The 27,362-nt window shown below is 46.5% G+C and overlaps 1 protein-coding gene across 3 annotated transcripts in view; it reads right to left on the bottom strand.

The window, feature by feature from the left end:
- The window catches only part of LOC146871825 (ATP-dependent chromatin remodeler CHD8-like), a 3,469,548-nt gene that overhangs the window by 960,240 nt on the left and 2,481,946 nt on the right, over positions 1-27,362 (bottom strand). The gene's annotated exons all lie outside the window — the stretch shown is intronic.

Genomic DNA, 27,362 nt, shown 5'->3' with positions numbered 1-27,362 from the left:
ATTTGCCCTGACCTTAACCCTAGGAGCTTTGCTCCCACACCCCAGTGGCCTGCTTGCCAGCAGCCACCAAACGGAGGCCCCCTTCCCCCCATTGGATAACATTGGGCATCAACACTCTGCACCCGGCCACCCTAGTGCCGCTGAGGGTGCAACAATGGTGCATCACTGACCCTGGAGGACCCCTGAGTCTAACCCCAGAACCTTAACTCCCACAGTCGATTACTTACCTGTGAATCGATAACCTGTTTTTCCTCCATAGGATAACGTTGACAATTTTCTTCCAAAAAGTTTAAAAGTGTGGAATTTTGAAATCTAAAAATATTCTTTATAATTCGCACAAATAACCAAAATGTATTTACTTACCTGTTTACAGGAAATGTCCCATGGGCTAAATCCAGGTATCCAGCATTGAGTAAGAAAAGTAACGTACAAAGTAACTTGCCTGTAATCTACTGAAAAAGCCTATTCTTTTCAATGCACTGTTTCTCTTCCAAAAAACGAATGTGTAGAGTTTTGAAATCTAAAGATATTCTTTGAAAATCATGCGAATAACCAAAATGTAATTACTTATCTGTTAACAGGAAATGGCCCAGTGCTGAATCTAGGTATCCAGCACGGAGTTAGAAACGCAACGTAAAAAGTAACTTACCTGTAATTTACTGAAAAAGCCTATTCATTCCAATGTACTGTATTTGCTAAGTGTTGCAACCTGCTGCATCCCCTGTAAATCAAACAAAGTACAAGTTCTATTGCATTTTCAAGCTGTTCTATATTCAGAAACTTATTACTGAAAAGTATTTCATGCTTACCTGTGCCAGGCTTGCTTGGTTCTAAAAACAAACAGTATATTTTTTATACAAAAATAATTAGCCTAGTGTTCAGTTCTTGAGTGTGTGAGTTCATTTGCTGACTGAGTGCGTACATCAAATGCTTAACACTGTCCTCTGATACTGCCTTACTGCTCGAGCACTCTACCACAAATAGAGAGTAAGGTTCTATCTAACTTTAATCTCTGCCTACCTCTGGAGTCACCTGGACTCTATACACACTATACCTCATTTTGGTGGGGGTATATATAGAGCCAGTTTCCTACATCTGTGGCCAAAGAGTGCCAAATGGGTTTATTCTCCAATGCAGTTTTAGGGAAAGAACATAGGCCCTGGGTACCTGATTGGCAGGAACCCAGGGCACACTCATTCAAAGCACATCAGCAGTGTGAGAAACTGCCCTCTTTCTTGCATGGTATGCCCCCACTTTTTGCAGAATTGCTGATGTGCTTTGACTGATTGTGCCCTGGGTTCCTGCCAATCAGGTACCCAGGGCCTATGTTCCTTGCCTAAAACTGCATAGAAGCCTAAACCCAATTGGCATCTCTGGCCACATGTCAGCCCCTGGTAAATTGTACCATAGGTACCCAGGGCAGTGTGACCAGAGAAGGCCCCTAAGGGCTGCAGCACTTATTGTGCCACCCTTAGAGGCCCTGTACCCTGACACTCACACACTGCTTTTGCAGGCAGAGTGTCTGGGTGCAGAACAAAACAGAGTCGACATGGCACACATCCCTGTGTGCCATGTCCACAAAACACTGCCCTGGCATACATCAGTTACCCCTCTAGCTGGGTGCCCTATGCCAGTGGTGAGGGTACTGGTGCATGAGCTCTGTACCCCTACAGTGCCCAGGTCCATTCCTGGGCCCTGTAAGTGCAATGCTGCCATTAAGAGTATATGGTGCTGGGAGGTTGTCATTACGAACTCCACAGCACCATAACGGCTACACTGAAGACTGGGAAGTTTGGTATCAAACTTCTCAGCACATTAAACCCACACTGATGCCAGTGGGGGATTTAATGTAAAATGCACCACAGAGGGCATCTTAGAGATGCCCCCTGAAACACGACCAATTACCAGTGACCTGATTGAGTGGCTGCGCAGGCTGACACCACCAGACATGTTTCTGGACCCCTGGGTCAAGAGCCTGCTGCTCTCGGGGGCCTGAAACAATGCACATCCTGGGACGAGGTGCCAAGCCTCCTCCCCCAGGATGGGCAGGGTTCACGAAGGAGAAGCTTCAAAGGCATGCCACCTTTGTGAGCCTCTCCAGACCATTTTCTGCTTTCAGCAACTGGTCCCCACTGGTTCTAGCCCCCACTTTGTGCGGGAGAACTAGCAGGAAAAACAAGTGAGGAAGAGAGGTGTGCCGACCTCTGCCAACTCCACCCCTAAGGTCGGGGAGGCGAGTTAAAGCACAACCTTCAGTCCCTGCCATCTTGAGGATGGGGGACCCAGCCAACCAGGGACAGGCTCCTGCACCCCTCCCACTGGAGAGTGGTAGAATAGGGGGTGTACTCACCCCAGGGAAGGGATCCATTGGTCCCTGACCTTTACCTACCTGTAACGCCCCTAAATTTTGTATTTAGGGGCACCCTGAACCTTCCTTCCTCAGATCCAGCAACCACAAGAAAAGAAGGATGAGAAGCCGTGCAGAGCTAACAAGAGGATGACACCCACTGATGTGGCCCCAGCCCTACAGGCCTGTCTCCCCTCAAACCTGCTCCTGCGAAACCCCAGCGTGTCCAGCGGCCACCAACCTCAAAAACCCGGGAGGATCTGCCTGCATTCACTTTCCAAGCTCTTTCTCCCGTGAAAACCAGACGTGTTTAAACTGCAGCTTCTGGTGCCAGCCGGAAACCGTGAATCCAGCACATTCTGCACCCGCCGAGCCCGGCCCGTGTTTGAGTGAACGAACACCACGAGGAGGTCCCCCTGGCGATCCTGACGCAAGATACGACGACCCCTGACCTGCCTCAAGCCTCCAGACAATGCCTGCAGCCTCAATCCAGAGGACCCCCCCTATCGTGAACAAAGCCGGACGTCCAAAGGCGCCCCTGACCCCCCCGATGCCCCACGGCCTTGTGTGCCCAACCCAGCGGTGCCTAACCATCCCTCTACATCCCAACTTACCCCTCGAAGTGGTGGTCACTCCTGGAAGATCCTCGTCCCTGAGCCTGCAGTGTTTCTTTGTCCCAGAGAATCCACATTGAAATCGACAGGGCACCCGACCTCAAAACAGCACCCTGCACCCGGCTGCCCTAGTGCCGCTGAGGGTGCCCCTTTAGTGATAACTTGGTCCCCAACTTGCCCTGAGCTTAACCCTAGGAGCTTTGCTCCCACAACCCTGTGGCCTGCTTGCCAGCCCCCACCAACCGGAGACCCCCCTATCCTCAATAGAATAACATTGGGTCTCACCACTCTGCACCCGGCCGCCCGAGTGCTGCTGAGGGTGCAACAACAGTGCATCACTGACACTGGGAGACCCCAGAGGCTAACCCCAGAACCCTAACTCAAAAGACCGATTACTTACCTTGAAACCGATAACTCATTTTTCCTCATAGGATAACATTGACACTTTTTCTCCCAAAAAGTTTCCAAGTGTCGACTTTTGAAAACTACAAATATTCCTTAAATAGAAGCCAAATAACCAAAACGCATTTTCTCAACTGATTTCAGGAAATGTCCCAGTGCTGAATCTAGGATCCAGTACTGAGTAAGAAAAAGTATCGATACCAAAACTTACCTGCTAAGTGAATTTCCTCCCATAGGATAACATTGGTGATTCTATGTGAAAAAGTTTCGAAGTGTCAACTTCTGAAATATAATAATATTCTTTAAAAATCGTACCTCTAACTAAAACGCATTTACTCACCTGTTTTCAGGAAATGTCCTAGGGCTGAATCTAGGATCCAGTCCTGTGGTAGCAAAAGTAATCTGAAAAGTAATTAACTGCATTTTACTTAAAAAGCCCATTCAATTGAATGTACTATACCTGCAATGTGTTGCAAACTGCTTACTAAAAACTGTAACCAAAACCAGTACAAGTTACACTGCAATTTTGAACTGTGTTCATACAAGTAACTTACTACTGAAAAGTATTTTTATGCTTACCTGTACCAGGCTTGCTTGGTTCTAGAAATAAAACAGTATATTTTTTATACAAAACAATTGGCCTAGAGTTCAGTTCTTGAGTGTGTGGAATCATTTGCTGACTAAGTGTGTACATCAAATGCTTTACACTGTCCTCTGATACTGCCTTACTGCTAGACCAAGCTACCACTTTAGAGAGTAAGGTTCTATTTAACTTTAACCTCTGCCAAAACTCTGGAGACCCTTGGACTCTATACACACTGTACCTCACTTTGGTGCAGTATATATAGAACAACAATAAAGAAACCTAGGGTCATAAGCAATGAGCACAACAGAAATTCAGTAAAATACTCAAAAAAGTGAGAAAGCAAGTGAACATTATCATTTTTGATAAATCCCATCAGCCACAAAAGTAGCGATCATCATCATTTGGGATTCATTGGATCATGCAAAACCCTCCAAGACGTCAGGGCTGCATCTTGTGTGAGCAACCATATCTTTTTTTATAGATACGGTTTTACTCAGGTATTAATATCATACCTTGAATCCTTGTGATGTAGCTATCATGTATTTAGGTAGTGGTGATGGAAACAGTGCAAGTGAACAGTGAGTGAAAATATTAAGATCATCTACCGGGCCAAAAAAAGCATTTTATTAATAACTAACCAGGTGATGAGATTAAAACCAATGTAGGAGCAGTTTGAAAAAATAACTGCTTGAGACCAAGAGATAGGTCTACATGTTTCAGCCTCTGGATTTAATATCAATCAGGCTTTCGTCAGGACCAAAATGAGCTTTTGCTACTGCTGTATCAATAGTGTAATTCAAAAATTAAACACACCAGTGATAGAGCCGAGATACGCATTTAAACGCGAAAGTCATACGCGCCGGTACCTTCCCATCCTGCTCGACACAGCCGGAGGTACCGACGGACAGGTTAGTGAGCCTGGCACAAATCTAGCAATTACTCCTTTCTGGCATCACACAGTGCGATACTAGTGTTAGCCCATCTGTTAATTGTAAATTGGTAGACTTGGAAATATCTTTCTTTTTTACGGATTGTATTTTCCCGTCATGCTGACAAATTAGTTTGGGGAGACTGCCCTTATCCTTGTCAACAACCGGCAGTGCCTTATATTTGTATGGCCGGTAATTGTACGTGCTTAAGTTTTTTAGTTTTTTTAGTTTGCTAACTCTCAGGATTGTATTTCATCTGAAGAATAGAGGGTGAATAGAGAGCAGATAGCTATCATGTTATCTCTCTCTCCAATCTATTGGTGAATGTAGAGGTTAGAAACAGCGTATTTTATAGAAATCCATCGTCTGTATATACGCATTCCAGTACATTTACGCACAATCAAGTTTCTTCCCCATTAAGAAACTCTTTAAAATGATTGACGCGGCAGAGTTCTCAGCCGTATTCATTACACATTTTGCATCTAGAGCGAGTGCTTATACTAATGTTCTTCGAGCCTGAATACTCTGAAATAACACTCTTATATGTAAAACAGTTTATGTCAAGAAGAAAACAATATGTAGCTTACTCACAGTTGGTCCTAATATCTAATACATGTTGTCATTTGAGGTTTATTTAATAGACATACCCTGTCGTTACGATCAGTTGAGAGATGACCGTATTGTAGCCATGGTATTGAAATGTGAGAAACGTATGATATGTTTTTAACGAAGATTGTGGGTTGTGTATTAGCAAAATATGTTATACCCATTTGTCTTCATACAGAGCAGGGCCTCATTTCTCTGTGCCAGGTGAGGTGAGGAGAGCTCCCGTACTTAAGACGGGTAAGCGTACAATATATTAATTGATTATTGGCACAATGTAAAATTAGACTTGAGTCTAGTTTTTATTTCCTCATAGAGCTGCTAAAGCATCCACTATATTCAGTTGCTTAAGCATATATTGAAAATTGATTTGGTTGATAAAGCAAGTTGTGAACATCATTACTATTATTTTTCATGGTTTTCAATTATTTTTCAGGATTTGTGTGAAAAAAGCTCCAAAACTTTTTGAGAGTCTCCGAAAATCCCAACTCAAGTAGGTTATGTATATTTTATCACTGGTGTGTTTAATTTTTGAATTACACTATTGATACAGCAGTAGCAAAAGCGCATTTTGGTCCTGACGAAAGCCTGATTGCCATTAAATCCAGAGGCTGAAACATGTAGACCTATCTCTTGGACTCAAGCAGTTATTTTTTCAAACTGCTCCTACATTGGTTTTAATGTCATCACCTGGTTAGTTATTAATAAAATGCTTTTCCTGGCCCGGTAGATGATCTTAATATTTGCACTCACTGTTCACTTGCACTGTTCCCATCACCACTACCTAAATACATGATAGCTGCATCACAAGGATTCAAGGTATGATATTAATACCCGAGTAAAACCGTATCTATAAAAAACGATATGGTTGCTCACACAAGATGCAGCCCTGACGTCTTGGAGGGTTTTGCAGGATCCAATGAATCCCAAATAATGATGATCGCTACTTTTGTGGCTGATGGGATTTATCAAAAATTATAATGTTCACTTGCTTTCTCACTTTTTTGAGTATTTTACTGAATTTGTTGTGCTCATTGCTTATGACCCTAGGTTTCTTTATTGTTGTTTCATACAAGGTATTAAGGGATTAGAAACCTGTGGGTCTTTAAATATATTTCCCTTGGACCCCCTTTTTTGATAAAATTAGTTTGTTCGCAGTATATATAGAGACAGTTTCTTACAAGCAGTACAGCAAAAAGTGGGGGCAACCATGCAGAAAGAGGGCACTTTCTCTCATGTTTTCCTTGTGAGGCGACGCAGGTCTAGGAATCCACAACCTTTCCTGTTCAGAATTATGTCTTAAATCCTTGCAGGCCTCCAACTGCAGATCCCATGGCTGTGTCTTCGGAGAGCTAAACTAAAGGCACTTGCCTTCTGTGCAACACTAAAGGTCAGTTTCATTTCAAATGTAATTTCATTACAAATGAGAAGTGCTAATTTCAAATATTCAGCTTTCAAATGCTGCACTGGTTCTTGAGAAGATATGTGGCCCTCTATCGTAGCACCAGAGTGTAGGAATCTGGGTTTCTGTTGCCGTAATCCCCCCACTTTTTGCCAGACTACTGATGCACTTTGACTTGATGTGCCCTAAGTCCCTGCCAGCCAAGTTCCCAGGGCCTGTGTTCTTTCCCCAAAACTGTACCTTTTACCCCCAATCTGCACCTCTCTGGCCACATGTCAGTCCCTTGTAAAAGGTACCATGGGTACCAAGGGCACTGTGGCCAGGGAAGGCCTCAAAGGGCTGCAGCACTTATTGTGCCATCCTTAGAGGCCCTGTAACTTTACGCACATACATTGCCATTGCAGGCTGCGTGTCTTGGTGCATAACAAAGTGGAGAGTCAACCTGGCACACATCCCTGTGTGCCGTGCCTACAACCCACTGCCTTGGCATAGATCAGTCACCCCTCTAGCTGGGTGCACTATACCATTGGTGAGGGTGCAGGTGAACAAGCCCTTTAACCCTACAGAGTCAAAGTCAATTCTTAGACATTGTAAGTGCAGTGACAGTACCATAATGGCTGCACTGAAAACTGAGAAGTTTGATATCCAACTTCTCAGCACATTAAACCCACACTGATGCCGGTGAGTGATTTAATGAAAAATACACTCAGAGGGCATCTTAGAGATGCCGCCTGAAAAACGACCAGTCTCTGGTGGGTTTCCTGACTGGTACACACCAGCCTGTCACTACGAGACATGTTTCTGGACCCTGGGGTGGAAGCCTTCGCTCTCTGTGCCCAGAAACAAAGCCTTTCCTGGGAGGAGGTGGTCACACCTCCACCAGGCCAGGAAGAGACATCTGTGGCAGGTGAGCTTCAGAGGCCTTGCAGCCTTTGTAACACAACCCCACCCTCTCCTGCTATCAGGAGCAGGCCCCCTTCCTGTCTCCCCTCCTTTTCAGCGGGAAGACAGACAGGACAAATTACCCAGCCCAGAAGGTGTGCCCACCTCTGCCAACCCTACCCCTCAGGTGGGGGAGGTGAGGTGAAGCCCACTCTTCAGTGCCCGCCATCTGCAGATGGCAGGCACTCCCCAATCAGGATTAGGGATTGTGCTCACTCTCCCACGTGGGGTGAGCACACCAACGGTGTAGTCACCCTAAGGTCAGTAGCCCATTGGCTACTGACTTCAAGACCCTTAAAACGCCCCCTAAATTCAGTATTTAGGGGGCAGCCCTGAACCAAGATGGCAGATACCCGCAACTTAAGAAGAAAAAGGACGAAAGAAGACGCCGAGCAGAGGAGACTGTAGAAAACGACTGACTTAGCCCCAGCCCTACCGGCCCGTCTGCACTTTCCAGAGATCATGCCAAAAGTCACCTTGTCCTGCAGCCAGCGACCTCCAGAACCCTGGGAGGACTGACTGCATTAAAACAAGGATTTGCAATGCAAATTGGTCTCGCATTTGTGAGTTATTGGTATTAAAAATGACAATGTCTTGTACCTACCAAAGGAATGAAAGAAAATCGAAACAGAAGGATGCTAGAGAAAGGAGGAAAATGAAATGGAGAGGGAACAAATATGGGGAAAGATGACAACTGGGGTGAAAATAAAATAAAGGGGAAAATGGAAATGGCAAATAAATACAGAATGATGAAAAAGAGAAGTAAAGAAAGCAAAAATGTCCAAATATTAACGAAGTAAAGACAGCAGGAAATAGAGACGAACAAATAGAAACAGGAGAAGAAAATAACAAATTAAAGCAGAGCAAAACAGAAAAATGCAGGGTGGATGAAATGGATCAGAAAGGCATGGTTTGCCAATCCATGTTTCTAGTTTCCATGAAATCCCCCTTCACAGATCAACGAAACATTTCATGTGTTAAGATTGTGCAAGCTGTAGGGAAAGCAGCCAGTGCATAAAATCAGCATAATAGAAAATTAAAGGCTTAAAATGTTTCCAGTTCCCCCTCCCTTTGGTCATTTATTGCAATAACTGAGTCAGGTGTGGAGCCACCAACTGGCAGCACAAAAAAACAAACTGCCATCTATTGAGTTCTATCCTGCACATTAAGCCATGCGGATTGGCGATAGCATTTTAGAGTCGTAGAAAGCACGATTTGGCGATCAGAATGCTGAAAATAATGTGTTTAAATAAAGACATTTGATCATTATTTTTTAACTTGCACGCCATGATATTGCACGTTCAATGTGCTGTGTAATACACTCCACTGTCTTCCATGGCTAGATCTGTGCTGCACAAAATAAAATGAGTGCGCCTGTGCACTATCAGTGACCTGGCCAAAGAGGACATAAATGAGCTGAAACTGGATCATAAATTCAAAGGTGTTCCGGACCGGGGCCTCCAAAATCCGTTTGGCCCTGGACCCCCAAAACCCTTCAAATGTCCATGTTAGAGAGGGATATTTTAATTGGAGCAAAACTCTCCACCACACGTGTTGCGAGGAGCTGCACATGTGCTAGCAGCAAATCTGTAGTACTTCTGTTCATTGCCATCAACGTGAAGATGCTGTGTACTCGAGTTTTTATTTATGGACGTTGTTCATTCTTTAATAGTTATCCATTTGCATTACATTTGCAATTCACAAAATGCTAATGAATGATTGTTTGATAGGCCACGGTATTCATAAAATACATCGAGGCACAGATAACCTGCTCTATCAAGTGGATGGGAAAAATGTGATGATAATATGGCATTTTTATTATTGAGTGTCAAAGTAAAAAAACTGGTACATGGTAGTTCAAAATGTATCTCCTTCAGAAAACAGCTATGTAATCATTGTTGTTTTCTATAGCATGGACTAGATGTAGAATAGGTATTAGGAACAAGCATTTACAATGCAATGGTCTCGGCATTGTTAAAGTTAGAGCTATTGGCATTGCTCATGACATTATTTTTGTTTATGTTTTTGTTTTTAAAACATTTAAAGAAACGGCATTGTTATTTACAATGTCAATAGCTTAATCTCTCTCAAATGCGAGACCTATTGCATTTGCACCCACACACAGAGCCACACACAAAGCCATCCACACACACAGAGCCACCCACACAGAGCCACCTACGCTAGCCGAGACCTAAAAAGGGCCACAGTCAACTCTTCCGAAATGCAACTTCACATACACGTAATAAAAATGTTCCACGCCGCTACTTACTACCCAATTGGTGTATGTGTAAACCATATAAAGAGCGCTGGGACCTCATGGCGCTATAGAACTTCATTGCTACCCAGAGCCCGGAAGGATGAGCGGCTGAAAGGCCCCGTCAGGATTTCAATTCCCGGTGGATGCATTCGCCAACTGAGCTCCGTGCCCCCGCCGTAGATGAAGGCCCGTGCAAGGTTCCCACAGGCACGTGCAGGGGTCCCCTAGACACCTGCAGGTGTCCCCTTGACCCCGCATAGGGTTCCTAAAGGCAGGTGGGTTCCGAGCATTAATACTGGGCTCCGGGCCTGAGCCACGGCTCTTCGAGTGTCTGGGCCCGGAGCCAAAGGGGTGGAGGACGGAAGAGGCGGGGAGCCCTCACCCCTCATCCGAGCCAACAACTACACACAGTGTCACCCCTGGGGTAAGGGTGGTCACGAACATCATTTGCATCTTTTATATAGCACGAACTCGACCCAAAGGTATTGGAGCGCTGTACATGAGCACCGTATTTACATTACATATTCAGGCACGGGGAGATTAAGTGATTTGCCCAGAATCACAAGATGTGGACGCGACCTCGAGGCTCGAACCCTGGTTTCCTGCACCAAAGTCGGCAGCGCAGCCGACGGACCACATTGGTCATGAGGGTAGTGATGAGTTTCCATACATCACACTTTGGAGTGCAGTCTCATTCACTTGGGTGTGAGACTCTCAGTGCAGTCTCATGTATTGGCTCCAAGTTTCACACCTTTCAGCACACTCTCCACTCATCGGAAATTCTCACCCTTTAGTAGTGAGTCTCACACCTCGAAGTAGTTTTTCATTCAGCGGGTGTGATTCTCATGCTGAAGTGCGCTGTATCACTCCGCGAGTGCGTCCATCTCACACCATAGCTCAGGGGGTGCCTGGGACTAATCTCGCGGCTCAGAGGGCGGTCTCACAAGTTGTGTGCGAGCCTCACCGCTCGGAGCAGTCTCATTCTTTGAATACAAGTCTTGCGTGTTGGAGCACAGACTCCTTCAAGGGGAAACGTGAGCCCAGAAGGAAAGTCTGGTCTCATCTCCAGCACCTGGGGCTCTACCCTGGCAGCAGGTCAGAAGTCCACTGCCTTTACTAACCCAGAGTCCGCCTACCAGAGCCACACTGGAATTCAAAGAGTGCTCCACTTAAGCTCGAGACGGTGGGGGCGAGCATCTTTGGGTCTCATCATCTTAGTTTGCACAGAGTTGGGGTGGGAGGGGCGTCTTTTTCAGAAGTCGAATTTGAGATCTCTGGGAACGTGATGTAAAACGCTCGAAAATGAGTGTCCAGTGCTTCGATTTGCTCGAACTACTATTTAAATCCATGTTTAGATAGTTTTAGTTCATCAAGGGTTATCTTTCATGCATGGCGGCCGCTGATTACAGGATGCTTTTAAAAGGCAGGACTTCTGGGGGGAGGGGTTACAGCTGCAGGCCGCATCCCTCCCTCATCCACCAGCCATGCAGTGTGGCACAGAGGGGAGGGGGTAGGGGGGAAAGCAGTTACAATGGTCAGCTGCTCGAGTTTTCAACATTTCCAGAACACGAGGCAGGAAATTGGAAAAATACTGCGTGAAACAAACTGAAATAGAAGCGAAATGAGCCCTGTAAAAGGACCAGTAGCTATGGTACTTTAATAAGGAGCCAACTGGAGCGAAACCACCCGTATGAGTCCCAAGGCAATTGCCACAGAAAGCCATTGCCTGGAATTTTTCATACAGAAGAAATCCAGAGTGCTATGCCAATGATCATTCGTTACCACAGTAAATCACATCACCTTAAACATATAACCTCAACAGTAAATCATAAAGCTGCATAACACGAGCCAAGCTAAACCACTGGCCCGACTCTCCTTGTTTGCTCGGCCACTGAATAAGGGAGCCCCTGATGATGGCGTCATCTGATAGTACTATCCTGATAACCCACCCATAACTTGCCCCCAGTGCCCCAACCGTCTACATAAATATTACCCAATTACACCTCCACGCCCACTCGGCATCTTATGTCCCTCACCTGATCCCAATGGCAGTCCTGGTATCGCCCCTTTGCCAGAGGGCGCTCAAGCTCCGCCAGCAGGGATCCTTCCTCTTCAGGGCTCAGAAAGTCTCAGAACAGCCGTACACCCCCGGGGAGGAGCAGGGGGAGTACGGTGGGGGAGGAGGGTCCTAGCGGAACGGAAGAGTTAGTACAGTATTTCAGATGGCCTCGGAGACCTGGCCTCATTACAGAGGTGCGGCACAGCCAAACTCGAAACACCATGCGTATGGCCCCGAAAGTACCGGCCACGGGCGCCGCCACCTTAGAGCAGCGTGGAGCCTGCCGGGACTAGGGACAGCACTCACGTACACATACATGGCAATAGTATCTCCAGGAAGTAGCTAAAGAAACTTTTGTATGCAAATATGTTCCTATCTCATCTTTTTTTACCTTCTTCCGCGTAAAATCACGCTAATTCCTTCAACGAATGATGCTTTTCAAATGTTTTCAACCCGCAATTCTAACATCACGGAGCTGGGCTTGGGCCACGCTATGAACACCACCGCCTTTCTCCGAGGTCAAGCAGAAATGCCTTGGAGAAACGCAGCGTCATTTTCGGATTCGGGGGCGTGTTTTTCTTTCTATCCTCTTGCCATTGGCTGGAATGTTTACATTCCAGAGGAGAGAAAGAAAGTAAAAAACACGCCCCCGAATCCGAAAAAGACGGGGCTTAAACGGACAGACGCCCCTCTCCTCCAATGGCTGGCCTCCGTTTAGGAAGCCAGCCAAAGGAGAAGAGGGGCGGGTTCAAGCCCCATACCTAAAAACATTAAATCTCGCGAGCGAGACTGCGCAAGCGCAGCCTTCGCTAGCCGAGACCTAAAAAGGCAGCAATATAATACATACAGCAAATACAAATAGTGGCAATAAAAATGAGATGAGTTTGACCACATTTTGTTACTGCTTGCTACCCGAGTGCTTTGTTTTCATCGCTGATGCCTTGAATCTAATTACACACGTTGCGGTGGAGGCAGTGTGTGTGTGTAAACAACAGGAGAGACGTTATGGCCCTTCAGAGGTGCCGACTGGGCTAGCATCGGCCGAACACCGAGTGATTCTTGGCAAATTAATTAATCTTGCAATGCGTAAAAAAAATGAATGTAACTGGCGCTCATGTAAAAGCGCTCCGATGCCTTTGGGTTTGGGGTACATAAAACTGCAAAAACAAAACATGGGAAAGGAAGAAACATTTTTTTTTAAAATATTTTTATTAGAACAGGAAAAAATTAGTAAATAGTTTACATGTCAGTTTACATATCAAATAGCAAGACCAATAAATTAATCAAGCATAGTCAACAGTTAAAAAATTTTTTTAAAAAAAATTACAATGGCAACCTACAAGGAATCAGACTCCCACCGCCTCCAACTAGAATATCCTAACTAAATTTTAATTAATAAGTTACATTAAATAGGATTCATAAATAAAGTGCAAAGTGCCAAGTGCAAGTCATTTTGTTTAGTGTCTGACGAATATAAGAATACGATAACTTCTACAAAGTGCCACGTGCATATATAACTTTTTTTTTTTTTTAACTAGTTCGTGATCATCAGGTTTCATCTATGAACCCATAAGGAAAAAAAGGTCGCCAAATACCCCTAAATCTTACCACAGCTCCTACACGTTTGGCATAGGCCTCTTCAAGTCTACAAGTCCTAGTCATTTTATTAAACCAATGTGCAATGCTAGGTTGTAGACTAGTTCTCCAGTTTTGCAGAACAAGTGATCTGGCAACTGCAATAGCAATTAAAAAAAAATATTGCTGATTTTTTGTAAAACATTTCACTTCTCCTGAAGAACCAAATAGCACCAACATTGCCGACGGACTAATTTGTAAGATAAAATCAAAGAAATTTCCGCAAAGACCCTCTTCCAGAAATATTGTAAATCATTACATTCAAAAAATATATGTACCCAGCCCCCTTCAACCTCTCTGTTACAGCGAAAGCATTTATTCGGGCAGGTTAAAAACCTTTTAGACAGTTTCAGGGGTGTAAAGGAATATGCTACTTACCAGTATACATCTGTTCTTGGCATGTAGAGCTGCAGATCTATACACTGTGCATAGATCGCCATCTGGTGTTGGGCCCGGAGGTTTGCAGTTTGTTTTTCCTCTTGGAAAGTCTTTGGAAGTCACGAGGTTGGTGACTCCTCCTTTAGTTCGTATTGCGCATGGGCTTCGGCTCCATCCTCAGATTGTTTTTCGCCAGCAGGGAAAGATGGAGCGTAGTAATAACAGTAAAGAAACCCATGTGCGTTGTATCTAAATAAGATGGACTGGAACAGATACAGGTAGCCGGGGGGGGCGTGTATAGATCTGCAGCTCTACATGCCAAGAACAGATGCATACTGGTAAGTAGCATATTCCGTTCGAGGCATATGAGCTGCAGATTATACACTGTGCATAGACTATATAGCAGTACCCAACCCTAGCGGCGACCACCGGCATCCGTTGCAGTTGTTTGGAACAGTGTTTTTAGTACAGCCTGGCCCACACTAGCTTGTTGCTTGGTTTGTACATCTACACAGTAATGTTTTGTGAAAGTGTGCGGTGTTGACCATGTCGCTGCTTTGCAGATGTCATCTAGTGGTATGTTTCCTAGAAAAGCCATAGTAGCCCCTATCTTCCTTGTAGAGTGGGCTTTAGGGGGAACAGATAGCGTTCGTTTTGCTTTGTGGTAGCAGATCTGTATGCATTTTACAATCCACCTAGCTATCCCTGATTTAGAAATAGGGTTGGCTTTATGTGGTGGAGAGAAAGAGACAAATAGCTGTTTGGTTTTTCTGAAAGGTTGTGTTCTTTGGATGTAGTAAAGTAAGGCCCTGTTAACATCCAGTGTGTGTAAAGCCCTTTGGGCAACGGTTTGAGTTTGTGAGAAAAAGACTGGTAATTCTACCGACTGGTTTAGATGGAAGGGAGAAATGACTTGGGGTAAAAATTTGGGTTGGTGCGGAGTACAACCTTGTTCTGATGCATTTGAAGAAAAGGTTCCTGTATGGTGAGCGCTTGTATTTCACTAACCCCTCTAAGGGAAGTGATGGCCACTAGGAATGCTGTTTTCCATGTGAGAAATTGCAGCTCACATTTATGTAATGGTTCGAAAGGGGGTCCCATTAGCCTTGTGAGAACTATATTCAAGTTCCAGACAGGTGAGGGTGGTACCCTGGGTGGAATTACTCTTTTGAGGCCTTCCATAAAGGCTTTGATGGCAGGCACCCTGAAAAGTGATAGGTGCTGCCTGTTCTGTAAGTAGGCAGCAATTGCTGCGAGGTGTAACCGAATGGATGTATATGCTAGGTTACACCTTTGTAGATGGAGCAAGTAACATATGATTTGCTGTATGGACGCATTTAGAGGATTGATTGTGTTGTTGTGGCAGTAAACAACAAATCTTTTCCACTTTGCAGCATAGCATGCCCTAGTAGTAGGGCGTCTGGCTTCCCTGATAATATTCATGCAATCAGGGGGAAGGTTAAGGTATCCGAATTCTAGGACCTCAGGAGCCAGATCGCTAGGTTGAGCTGAGCTGGGTCCGGGTGCCTGATCTCTCCATGGTTCTGGATTAGGAGGCATGGTGAGAGGTGTAGCTTTTGGTGTGGTACTACCGAGAGTTCCAGCAGTGTGGTGTACCATGGTTGTCTGGCCCATGTTGGAGCCACTAGGATCAGTGTTAGGGAATGCTATTGTAGCTTTCGCACCACTAATGGAATTAGTGGGAGAGGTGGAAAAGCGTATGCAAATTTGTTTGACCAGTTCATCCATATCGCATTGCCTTTGGACAATGGATGTGGATATCTGGCGGCGAAGCTTGGGCATTTTTTGTTTTCGTGGGTGGCCAATAGGTCTATGTGTGGATGCCCCCACTTCTGAAAGAACGGGTGAAGAACCTGTGGGTGAATTTCCCATTCGTGAATCTGTTCAATCAATCAATCAAAAGTCCTTTATTCGAATTACTTGAATTCATAAAAGTACAGACATAAAAACAGTTCATTATTACAATGTATAAAATACAATAGCTTTAAAAATTAAAAAGGGAACTAAAACAGCGATCTTTCAGGGGTTTTCCATCATATTACGTACACGGATTATTAGTCTTAGAAAGGTACTAGTACGAAAGGTCAGTTCCTCTGTATCCAGAGAGAGTAACATCAAGCGGGACTCCTCCAGGGAGAGGGGTCTTTGTTTTCTAAAATAGGGTATTAAAAACCAGTTAATGTATTTTAAATAGAATTTACAAAAAAATAAAAAATGCAGATCATTCTGTTTGCTGCTACCATCACAGGGGCAGGGGTTACGTTCTTTGGTGTAATTATAACCCAAGGGGAAGCCCAACAGAAATTTTATGGAGCCTGCCCTTAATCGAAATAACAGAGACCTCTCCCAACTGGACATAGGAAGAGTAAGATAAAGTGGGAGGGGATGCCTGGGCAGGTCATTTTCCATGTATTTGACAACAGTTGATTTGGATATTTCCCTTTCCATCCTTTCAGTTTCAAAGAGTGCATATAGTGCTTGTTTAAGCTCTAGCTTATCTTGACATCCGATTCTGGAGGGATCTGAGAAGAGATCTCCTTTGTTCACGGCACTTAGTAATTTTAAGACTCCAGCAAGCCATGGGATTGAAAGACCGTGGTCACATTTAAGACAATCTTTAATTATATCTTGTGTTAAGGAGGCTGCGTTATTCCTCCAGATTCTCAACCAGAATAGGGCTGGTCTACTTCTAATAAAGTCGCTGATATAAGGGAGGTTCAGCTCTTTGTGACAAATAAGTTCAGGGGACGAAATTGGGGCACCCAATACTTTCCTACAGAAACGTGTCTCTTCTCGTTGGATGCCGGGGTTTTTAGCAGGGGCCCAGACTTCAGCCCCGTAAGTGGCAACTGGAATACACTGCAATCTAAAAAATTTTAAAATAGCACTGGTTGCACCTAGTTTTTTAGGGCGTGGAAGACTCAATATTGAGTTGATGGCCTTCGAGAACTTACTCGTGGCGTGGGCAAAATGCCCACTCCATGAGTTGTTCGCAGCGAAAGCCACCCCAAGGTATATAAAAGAATTTACAGAATCAAGTTTGTCAGACCCGATATGAATGGTGTTAAGTTTCCGTTTACCAGGTCCGCATGACATAACAAAAGATTTTTTAAAATTCACACGCAGGTCTAATCCCTCCATATGATGTACAAAATTTTCCACAAGCAAACAAAGGGCGTTAGGCGTGCGGGCCATAAGGACCGCATCATCTGCGTATAGTAGAACTGGCAAAGGATGCCCCTGGACAATTGGGACAGCTCTAGTTACTTGTTTTAAAACCTTTGCTATGCCATTGATGTAAATAATAAACAACAGGGGTGCTAAAACGCACCCCTGTCTAACCCCCCTGCCAATTTTTATGGCTCCGGAAACTTCGCCCTCCGACCCAATTCTAACTTGAGCCTTGAGGTCAGTATGGAGATACGCCAAGAAGTGCACTAAAGGCTCATCCAATCCATAATTGAGAAGCATGGACCACAGTTTTGATCTGTTTACCAAGTCAAACGCAGATGAAAGATCCATGAAAGCGAGGTATATAGGGGACGATCGAGCGACGGTATACTTATCAATTATTAATTTTAAATTCAAACATTGCTCGACCGTGCCCACCCCACTCCTGAATCCCATCTGACATGGATCCAGTAGGTCAGAGTCTTCCGCCCACTCTACCACCCTGTTGTAAATAACTCGCCCAAGTATTTTTAAAGTGTTGTCCAAAAGCGAGATTGGGCGGTAGTTAGCTGGATCTGACCTATCGCCCTTTTTATAAATTGGAACAATAATGCTAGAAGACCACGTCTTAGGGATGGGCACTCTTGACAAACTATTAAAAACATTATGTAAAATTGGTGCCCATAGGTCTGGACTGTGCTTTATGATGTCTATGGGAAGACCGTCTGGTCCAGGGGCCTTATTGCCAAGGCTCTCTCTGATGGCTGTCACCACCTCGGAATGATCAATCCGCAGGTCTCGCAACTGTCCCAGATCTGGGGTGATTATTTTTTCAGAGGGAGCAGCGTATATATTGGAAAAGTGGGCTTCCCAAGTGCTACTGATTATATTGCAGCCAATTGGGGATAAATGTTTACCCATGTCGCGCATTTTCTTAACTGCGGTCCAAAATGACCCACTGCTCTTCATATTGGCGCTGACGACCAGGGACTCCCACTGTTCCGTCAGCAGTGCCGCCTTCCTATCAGCTATTTTTTGTTTATAAAATTTCCTAGTTGATTGTACCTCCACTATATTCCTTGGCTTAATGGTTAATACCCTGCGTAGTTCCCTATTTGCCATAGAACAGGCAGAGTCGAACCATCTTGGCTCTTTCGCCTTAGTGGGTAATGGGACTAACAAATAATTTTTGATTGCCACACATAGTTTACCAAAATCGGTGACTATTCTGTGGCAATCCCCGTTGGGTGATGAGCAAGAATGTATTAATACTAGGTGATCGTTTTTTACACGATCAAGTAGGGCTTCACAGTCAATTCCCCTCCATTTTAGACGGAGACCATCACCTGATGGCGTAATATCTCTTGCGCCATTCAATTTAGCATATACTGGGCTAGGGCCCAAGTACAAAGTGACTATAAGGGGGTTATGGTCTCCATATAATGTCTCAACCACATTTGAGTCAGTAACACGATCTGTTAGGAAGGGGGATGTGAAAATAAAATCAATCGTCGAATGTGAATCTCTCCCTCTATGCGTGGGGGCACAAATCATCCTTGAAGATTGGCTTGCATCCATTACATTACTAAGGATGTGTTCATTCAATATCTTAACAAGCTCAATACCTCTACGGTCTGCTGAATCTGGGCAGCTTTTATCCTCTAATCGGTGCTTTCCTGGAATCTTCGCATTGAAGTCACCCCCAATGAGAATCCCTGACTTCTCGTCTATGCCTATATTCATGTTTGTTTCAAGGTGTACTAATAAGTTAGAAAGTGCTATATAGTTCCTATTTGGTATTGAATTAAAATCATTATTGTAAAAATTAATTAAATAAATCTTGGTCTTTCGCTTGTATTCAAGAACCTGAACGTTTGGGTTCCCGAATGATAAATCCTTAAAAGTACCACCCGCCAATATCCTGATCCCAATAAAAAGTCCTCCCATTGCACGACCAAAGGCAGGCTTAGAGGCAAACACACAAACAATGATAACCCTCTAGATGCACGTTCCCTACGGCCCAGGTCTCTTGGAACATGATGATATCTTTGCCACCCAATAGCTGGACCCACTGAGGGTCGGACCGTCTAGATTCTATGCCTGCAACATTCCAGCTTAGGATTGACAAGTCACAGCCACTTGGGCTACTTAAATGCTTGTCCCTGGTAATCTGCCTGGGGTTAATTTGCAGGATTGTTGTTACGTCCTCACGTGCAACTGGGAATTCAACCGTGACAGGCTGTACAGCCATGGATTGAGGTATAATAGTTTTAGTAGAATCTAAAAGTTCCTCAGTTACATCGGCTGCCTCTACACGTTCAAAATTCCTGTCACTATCCCCCAGTCAGTCCAATTCCTCCAAGTTTGAAAAGGCATGTTCGAATCGATTATATGTTGGAACATTATACAGGTACCTCCTCTCATGCTCATCCGGGTAAATATTTTGATTAGTCACTGCATAGGGCCTCTCCCTAGGAATGTGCTGGGGTACGACTAAGAAAGGGGGATATGACATTTGGTGTGCAGGTAGTGCAGTCACGTTACCCAATGAAAGGCCATTTCTAGTATCGGGATGTTGGCCCTGGTGGTAACGTCGATTATTAATTCTAAAATCAGTGTTAATGTCCTGGCGGTGTCCCAAAAAATGAGTCCCAAGAGTAGGATTAGGATCTATTAAGTGCCTATAAAAATACCCAAGAGGGAGAAGTGTGGTGTTATATTCCCAATGTGAGGGCTGTGGGGCTTTTGCTAACGTGCATTGAGCCCACAGAGGGGACTTAAAGTTTATAATTATACAGTCCCCTTCAAACTTTTTCCTTAAGGGGCCCACCCACCCCACTCTTTGCGTATGAATAATCTCTCCAGCGCCATCCATCGGAAATTGACAATGTCTGGATAGCCAATGGAGAGTTCTATTTTTTAGGCTAGCAACATTTTCCTCTTGATCTTTCCTTCTCTTGATCGTACGTTAGCTAAAACCAGGACGTAAGGTCCGCACTCTGGGGGTAAACTGATACGGGCCGGAATTGCTTAGCAATTGTTAAAATAGATTGATCCGGCTAGTAGATATCAGTGTCTCCAGTCTCCCCCAAAATCCCTGAGCCCCTGACACAGTGTTGATTTCTATAATAGAGGAATCCATCCTGCTAGGTAGGCCGACCTCTTTAGCCTTATCTAGTACTACGGGGGCAACAAACCTCCGTGGTTGGCTATTCCCACCCTTCTGTTTATTTTGTACAGGCTCGATATTTTTCCGTTTATTCTTAGCTTTTTGCCTCTTTGCTTTCTGGCCCCTTGTTTGCATTAGTCCGCTAATGCTTTTATCCCCACCTGAGTCCAAAACATCAGAGTCATGGCTTAAGTCAATCCCTTCTGTGTGAATCAGATTTTCAACTGGAGATGGCAGAAGATCCAGATCCCTATTTGGGCTTGGCTCTAACATAGTGGGAGTTGATGATAGCCTAGTGTCCGTGGGCAGGTGGTCGTAAGATACTATATTTCCATTTGTGTGGTTTTCTTTGGTAGCTGTGCCCGGAAGCCCTGCATAGGATGTAGCAAGTAAAGAATCAAGGGATTTTTCAAAGGAGTTATCATGGTGCATAAACTAGGGCAGGCTTGGTGGGAGCGAGAGGCGTCTTTCAGTGTTCTGAATAGCCGTGGCAACGACCCCTATTGTTTTCTGCAACATTTTAACTATGGCCGTTAGGCTTGGCAATGGAGTAGTAGGTGCTGCATGTTGTTTGGGCTTACCCGGTCTTCTGGGTGCTGCTGAAGTCTTTTTCCCCATAATGGATGTCGATGCGGGTAGCCGGTAGTTGTTTCTCAGCCAGATGCCCCCGGGCCAGCGAAGGTAAGGGGGGTGGCCCAGCCCTGCCTCTGTCTGCCCCTGACGGCCACAGACGGTCCCGCCCTTGTCCCGGGCTTCTCCCGGCGCCACCCGCACGCTACCCGCGACGCGGGGGTCAGGGTCGTTTAAGTAGCGCCTCCGGGCGCGCTGGCAGCTTGTTTCCAGCCCCAGGGGATCCTGGGCTATGTAGTTCTGGCGTGCGCTCCCCCCACACAGCGGCCACCACAGCAAGCGACGGCGGGAGGGAGACGCCGCGGGCACAAAGGACCTGGTTTCGCCGAGCGCTGAGGCACACTCCGGTAGGTTTTCTCCCCGCCTTTCTGCAGATTTCCGGCTTGTTCCCCGCTCTGCCGGGGTCAGGGTCGTTTAAGTAGCGCCTCCGGGCGCGCTGGCAGCTTGTTTCCGGCCCCAGGGGATCCTGGGCTATGTAGTTCTGGCGTGCGCTCCCCCCACACAGCGGCCACCACAGCAAGCGACGGCGGGAGGGAGACGCCGCGGGCACAAAGGACCTGGTTTCGCCGAGCGCTGAGGCACTCTCCGGTAGGTTTTCTCCCCACCTTTCTGCAGATTTCCGGCTTGTTCCCCCAGCAGTTGCTATATGTATGGTTCAGAATTTCTTTCCTTGAAGCGGCCCTGGTTCATATGTTGGCACACATGTGCACTGGAATATGTTGTTACTGCGACAAGCCTGCGGACACGCCCAATTCCAACAGCGCGGAGTACAAGAATGTAACCTCTGTAGGGTGCACAGGTTTGACACCAACGCCCAACGGACAAAGTAATGCACGCAGCTTGAAGACTCTTCCCATGAGCCTTCACGAGACCGAGAATCTGTTGCGTTTGTCTGCTGAGCAGATCTGCCACGGTGTTTTGGACTCCTGGGACATGTTAGGCCAGGAGAAAGATTTTCTGTGGAATTGCCCATCTCCATATGCTCTGTGCTAATTGAGAGAGCTGTGGAGAGTGTGTGCCCCCCTGTTTTTGAATGTAGTACATGGCAGTCATGTTGTCTGTGCGAATGAGGACTGCCTTGCCTGAAATCTGCGTCTCGAAGGATTTTAGGGCGAGGAAGATCACCAGTAACTCCAGATGGTTGATGTGGAGTAACTTCTGTTGCGGCGTCCATATGCCTTGTACTGTGAGATGTAACAGATAAGCTCCCCAGCCGGAGAGCGATGCATCTGTTAGGATTATTTGTGGGACCGGGTCCAGGAACGGTCGACCTCTGGAAAGGTTTGTGGTGTTCCACCACTGCAGAGAGTGATGGGTGCGACCATCCACCAACACCAGATCTGCCAGTTGTCCCTGGGCCTGGTTCCACTGGCGCGCTAAGCACTCTTGGAGTGGACGCATTTGGAGTCTTGCGTGGGGCACTATGAAAATGCAAGAGGCCATCATCCCTATCAGTTGCATAAACACTCTTGCTGGGAGAGAGTGTTGAAATATGAATTTCTGACGCAGAGCCTGTATGTTTGCAATCCTGGCAGGATTGGGGTAGGCTATGGCTTTTGAGGTGTCTATGGTAGCACCGAGGTATTGTTTTGTGTGTGATGGTACCAGGTGGGACTTTTGGTGGTTCACTGTGAAGCCTAGTTGGTGAAGCAGTTGGATTGTAGCGGCGGTGTGTTGCACACATTGTTCGTAGGACGTGGCTTTTATTAGCCAGTCGTCCAAGTATGGGAAGACGTGAATGTGCTGTCTTCTGAGGTGTACAGCCACTACTGCTAGGCACTTGGTGAATACCCTTGGTGCTGTTGTTACCCCGAACGGGAGCACCTTGAACTGGTAGTGTTGCCCGTCCACCACAAATCTGAGGTACTTTGTGAGCCTGGTGTACTGGGATGTGAAAGTATGCGTCTTTCAAGTCCAGAGTAGTGAGGAAGTCGTTCTGGGAGAGGAGTGGAAGAACCTGTTGAAGGGTTACCATGTGAAAATGGTCTGAATGTATGTAAATATTTAGAGGTCTAAGATCTAGGATAGGTCGTAGAGTCTCGTCTCTCTTTGGAATCAGAAAGTACAGGGAGATGACCCCTAAATTTTGTTGATTGATGGGGACCTGCTCTATGGCTTGTTTTTACAGGAGGGAGATTACCTCCTGTTTTAGTAATGTAGCATGTTCTTGAGACATAGGGTGTTGCCTGGGTGGAATGTTTGGGGGGTAGATGTTAATTCTAGGCAATACCCTGAAGGAATAATTTGGGTCACCCATCTGTCTGAGGTGATTGTCTCCCAGACGTGAAGGAAATGTTGTATTCTGCCCCCTACCGGAGTGGAATGGTCTGGAGGGAGCAGGGGAAAGTCATTGGGTAGGTGGTGTGGCAGAGCGGGCGGTATTTGTCTTGCCTCTGCCTTTATTATTATTACCTCTGTATCCGCCTCTTTGATAACCCTTTGTGAAGGTAGATTGAGGAGGCGATTTGTAGGACGTGGATGCACTATCCGAGGAGTAGCCTCTGCCCATGCCCCGAAAGGAAGAGTGGCGAAAGGAGCGCCTAGGAGTGTGTGACTGTAGTGCTCCCATGGATTTCGCCGTGTCAGTATCTTTTTTCATCTTTTCGAGGGCTTCATCAACTTTTGGGCCAAATAGATGATCTTGGTCGAATGGGTGGTTCAATATAGAGGCTTGTACCTCCGGTTTAAAACCTGAGACTCTGAGCCAGGCATGGCGACGGAGAAGGACACTGGTGTTTATGGCCCTGGAGGCTGTATCTGCTGCATCTAGGGCACAGCGTATAGAGGTATTAGTTATTGTTTTTCCCCCTTGGATCAGATCATTAGCCCTATTCCTGTATTTTTCAGGGAGATGGTGCATGATGGTCTCTAACTCATCATAATGCGCCCTGTCGTATCTGGCCAATAGCGCTTGCGTGTTGGCGATACGCCATATATTGGCAGCTTGTGACGCAGTGCGCTTCCCTGACGCGTCTAGGAGCTTGGACTCTTTGTCAGGTGGTGGTGCTTCGCCTGAGAATTTGAGCGCTTCCTAGCTGTAGATACCATTAGGGAATCCAATGGTGCAGGGCCTTTAATGTATGAAGGGTCTGTGGGGGCGGCTTTGTATTTTTTCTCTATACGGGGGTTTAGGACCCTGGCCCTGACTGGGTCTTTAAAAACCTCCGGTGCATGTTTGATTACTCCCTTTAACATAGGTAGAATGGCAGTAGACCTATGTGCATTATCGAAGGTGTCTAGGAGAAAATCTTCCTCCACTGGGTCAGTATGTAACTCCACCCCATGGTAATGTGCCGCCCTTTGTAGTAGGTGATGAAAGCATAAGGAATCTTCAGGTGGGGATGGCCTAGATGGGTAAAGGTCATCCTGTGGGACATCTGGGATGTCCGGATTGTTATAGTCGTCCCATGGGTCTGGAGATCCAGTAGGGGTGGGGTCTTGTGGCACATCTGCTGGATCATAATAAGGGTCTCCTAGATCGTCTGGAACTGGAGACAAGGTTGGAGAACGATGAGGCAGGGGTGGAGAAGGTGGAGGTGGGGAGGGTGGAGGAGGTGGAAGAGGTGGGGAAGGCACTCTGAAAGGGGAGGTAGCAGTGTCCTTCCTCTTTGGAGGTGGAGGTGGAGCTGGTTTGTCCAAGTGTCTCTTTTTTGAAGACAGTGTCAAATGTCCTGTTTTTGGATCCTTGGTAAGTGTCTTTTGCAGAGGATCCGGTGTGAAAAGTTCTTGCGACACTGGTTGTTCGGTCGGCGCCCAAGTTTTCGGGGCCGACGGCTTTTTAGGTTTGTCTAAGCCGTGCTTCTTTGAGACCTCCGATTTTTTGGTCGGTGCCGAAGAAGGCTTCGGCACGGGAGTGTTGGTGCCGAGGGCCTTGTGATGTTTAGTCGGCACCGGAAGGGTAGGTTTCGACACCGAAGGCTTTGGTGCTGGGTTCGGTGTGGAGGTGGAGGCCGATCTTTTCTTCGGTGCCGAAGGGTGTTTTTCGGTACCGCTGGTAGGCTGGCTCGAGCCCGAGCTGCCGGAAGGCTTAATAGGCTTCTTTACCGGGCCCGAAAGTGGGGTGTGAGAAGCAGTATCCTTGGTCTTGCCTAGGCCCGAAGGCGAAGGTGTGACCGAAGCCTTTTTGGGTATCGGCGTGGGTGTGGGAGGGGGTATTGTACTCACGACCCTCTGCGCCGGGCTGATGTCCTCCACATCTGAGTCGTCGGCCTCGGAAGCACTGACGAGGTAGTCGTCCTCTTCTTCGATGTTCTGCTGTCCCGGAGCTTCGACGTCGTCCCCGAAGATGTCGACTGGAGCGGAGGTCGAGGAGTGCGCCATGTTGCGTCTAGCCCGTCTATCTCGGATAGTCTTTTTAGATCGAAAAGACTTGCAGGCGGGACAGTCTCGGGCCTCGTGTTCAGGGGAGAGGCAGAGGAAGCACACCTCATGAAGATCGGTGTAGGGAAACTTGGACCCATATCGAGGGCACTTCTTGAAGGGAGTTCTTTCCATCAGCCGAGACCGGAGCCGGAATAGGCCCGAAGGCCGCCGTCGACGACCGGAATCGAAGAAGTGCCGAAGAGAAGGTGATTAAGATGATTTATTATCTGAAGGGTCTCGATGAGCGAGGATTTTTGCGTCGATCGTTGAACTGGAAAAGTTCGGAACCGGAGCGCGAAGTATTACATCCGAGCCCGATGGCGGAAAAAAACTATCTAAGGATGGAGCCGAAGCCCATGCGCAATACGAACCAAAGGAGGAGTCAACAACCTCGTGACTTCCAAAGACTTTGCAAGAGGAAAAACAAACTGCAAACATCCGGGCCCAACACCAGATGGCGATCTATGCACAGTGTATAATCTGCAGCTGATATGACTCGAACATATAGTAACCATCTAGATAAAAAATTAATTCTTTTAAAATTGGCACCTCTAAGAGCTTTATTCGCTAGATCACTAAGCTGCTTTCACTCTCTGGTATTGAACTTCCCCCCCTTCTCTGAATGAATTTTTTGGAGCTCTTTTGTCAGGATCTCTTTCGAGTTGGCTTTTTGATGAAGTAGCTGATACCAACAGCCAACCCCTACCATTTTATTTACTATCTGCTTGACAATTGGCCTTACCGTCTCATCTAGCATTGCGTAGTTAATTTTAAGGAAGTTGGATATTTGTACAAAGCTCAGGGCCAGCGCAGTATTCGGTGTAGTAGCCTGGAGACAAACCGTTTCCCAGTTAATTAAGGAATCAAGGTTATAGAAATCCCCGAGCTGAAGATAATCCAGTTCTTGCCAGTCCTGAAAAAGCCCTCTAGAGAGTTTAAGACCTCCTACTGCCCCATCCTGTACAGGGGTGTAAGCATGAAATAAAGGGACATCTCGTGATTTAAAAAATAACTGCATTCTGTCAGCCAGTGTGAAGATAACCTTATATATTCATCTGTAAATCTAAATATTCCCAAGTAACATGGCCTGCATTGAGTAAAGTCAATCTGGAAAATCGATTACATCTTTCCTGTTCATTTTTTCCTGCATCTATGCACCCCCCACAAAAAAAGAAAAACCCAGCAACCCTGAACCAACCCAGCTCCCCCAGAAATGTGGTCAACCCTTCCGGTCCCGCATCCCACATCTCTCCCTCCCTTAGCCAATGGGGTGCCCTGTAACGGCACCCTAGGTGATCTGCCCCCCACCCATACAACAAAGGAGACCTGAATACCCTGGTGGACATGAATCAAAACGTAGAGCAAATTGACATAGTTGAGCACAAACAACACAAATTCATCTTGCCGTGGTAATCTCACTCAGAAGCGGGGGCGCTAGGTGGCGCCGGACCAGCATGGCTGCTTCGCGGTGAAGCTCCAGGCGCCGGATCCCGTCAATCCTCCCTAATCCTTCCTACTCTGCCCTGGCCGGCTTCCTCTGGCTGCATTGGAGCCCAGAATCGCCTGGCTCTCCCTGGCCTGGGTTTGGGGCGCGTCTGCCCCTTTGGAGCTGCACCACGCCGTCTTTGTGATTGCCCGGCAGGAGGCTGCTGCGGTCCTGGTCCCTGGACGCGGGCACGCGGCTAATCGAGCCTGTGGCGCCCACGAGGTGTTTAGGCCCCGGTGCTCCGGTGGCCGGGAAGAGTCGTCTTTGCTGCTGCGGCGAGCCCCCCCCCCCCTCCCCACAAGAGACGGGCGGCGCTCCTGCCGGGCGCCACCAGCTGGAGGTGAGGAGGTCCGGGGGCTCCTCCCGGGA

The sequence above is a fragment of the Triturus cristatus genome, chromosome 1_1 (genome assembly GCF_964204655.1).
Source record: "Triturus cristatus chromosome 1_1, aTriCri1.1, whole genome shotgun sequence".
In the NCBI taxonomy this organism is placed as follows: Eukaryota; Metazoa; Chordata; class Amphibia; order Caudata; family Salamandridae; genus Triturus; species Triturus cristatus.
The sequence above is the reverse complement of the archived record's forward strand: the minus strand, read 5'-3'. Positions and strand labels throughout refer to the sequence as shown.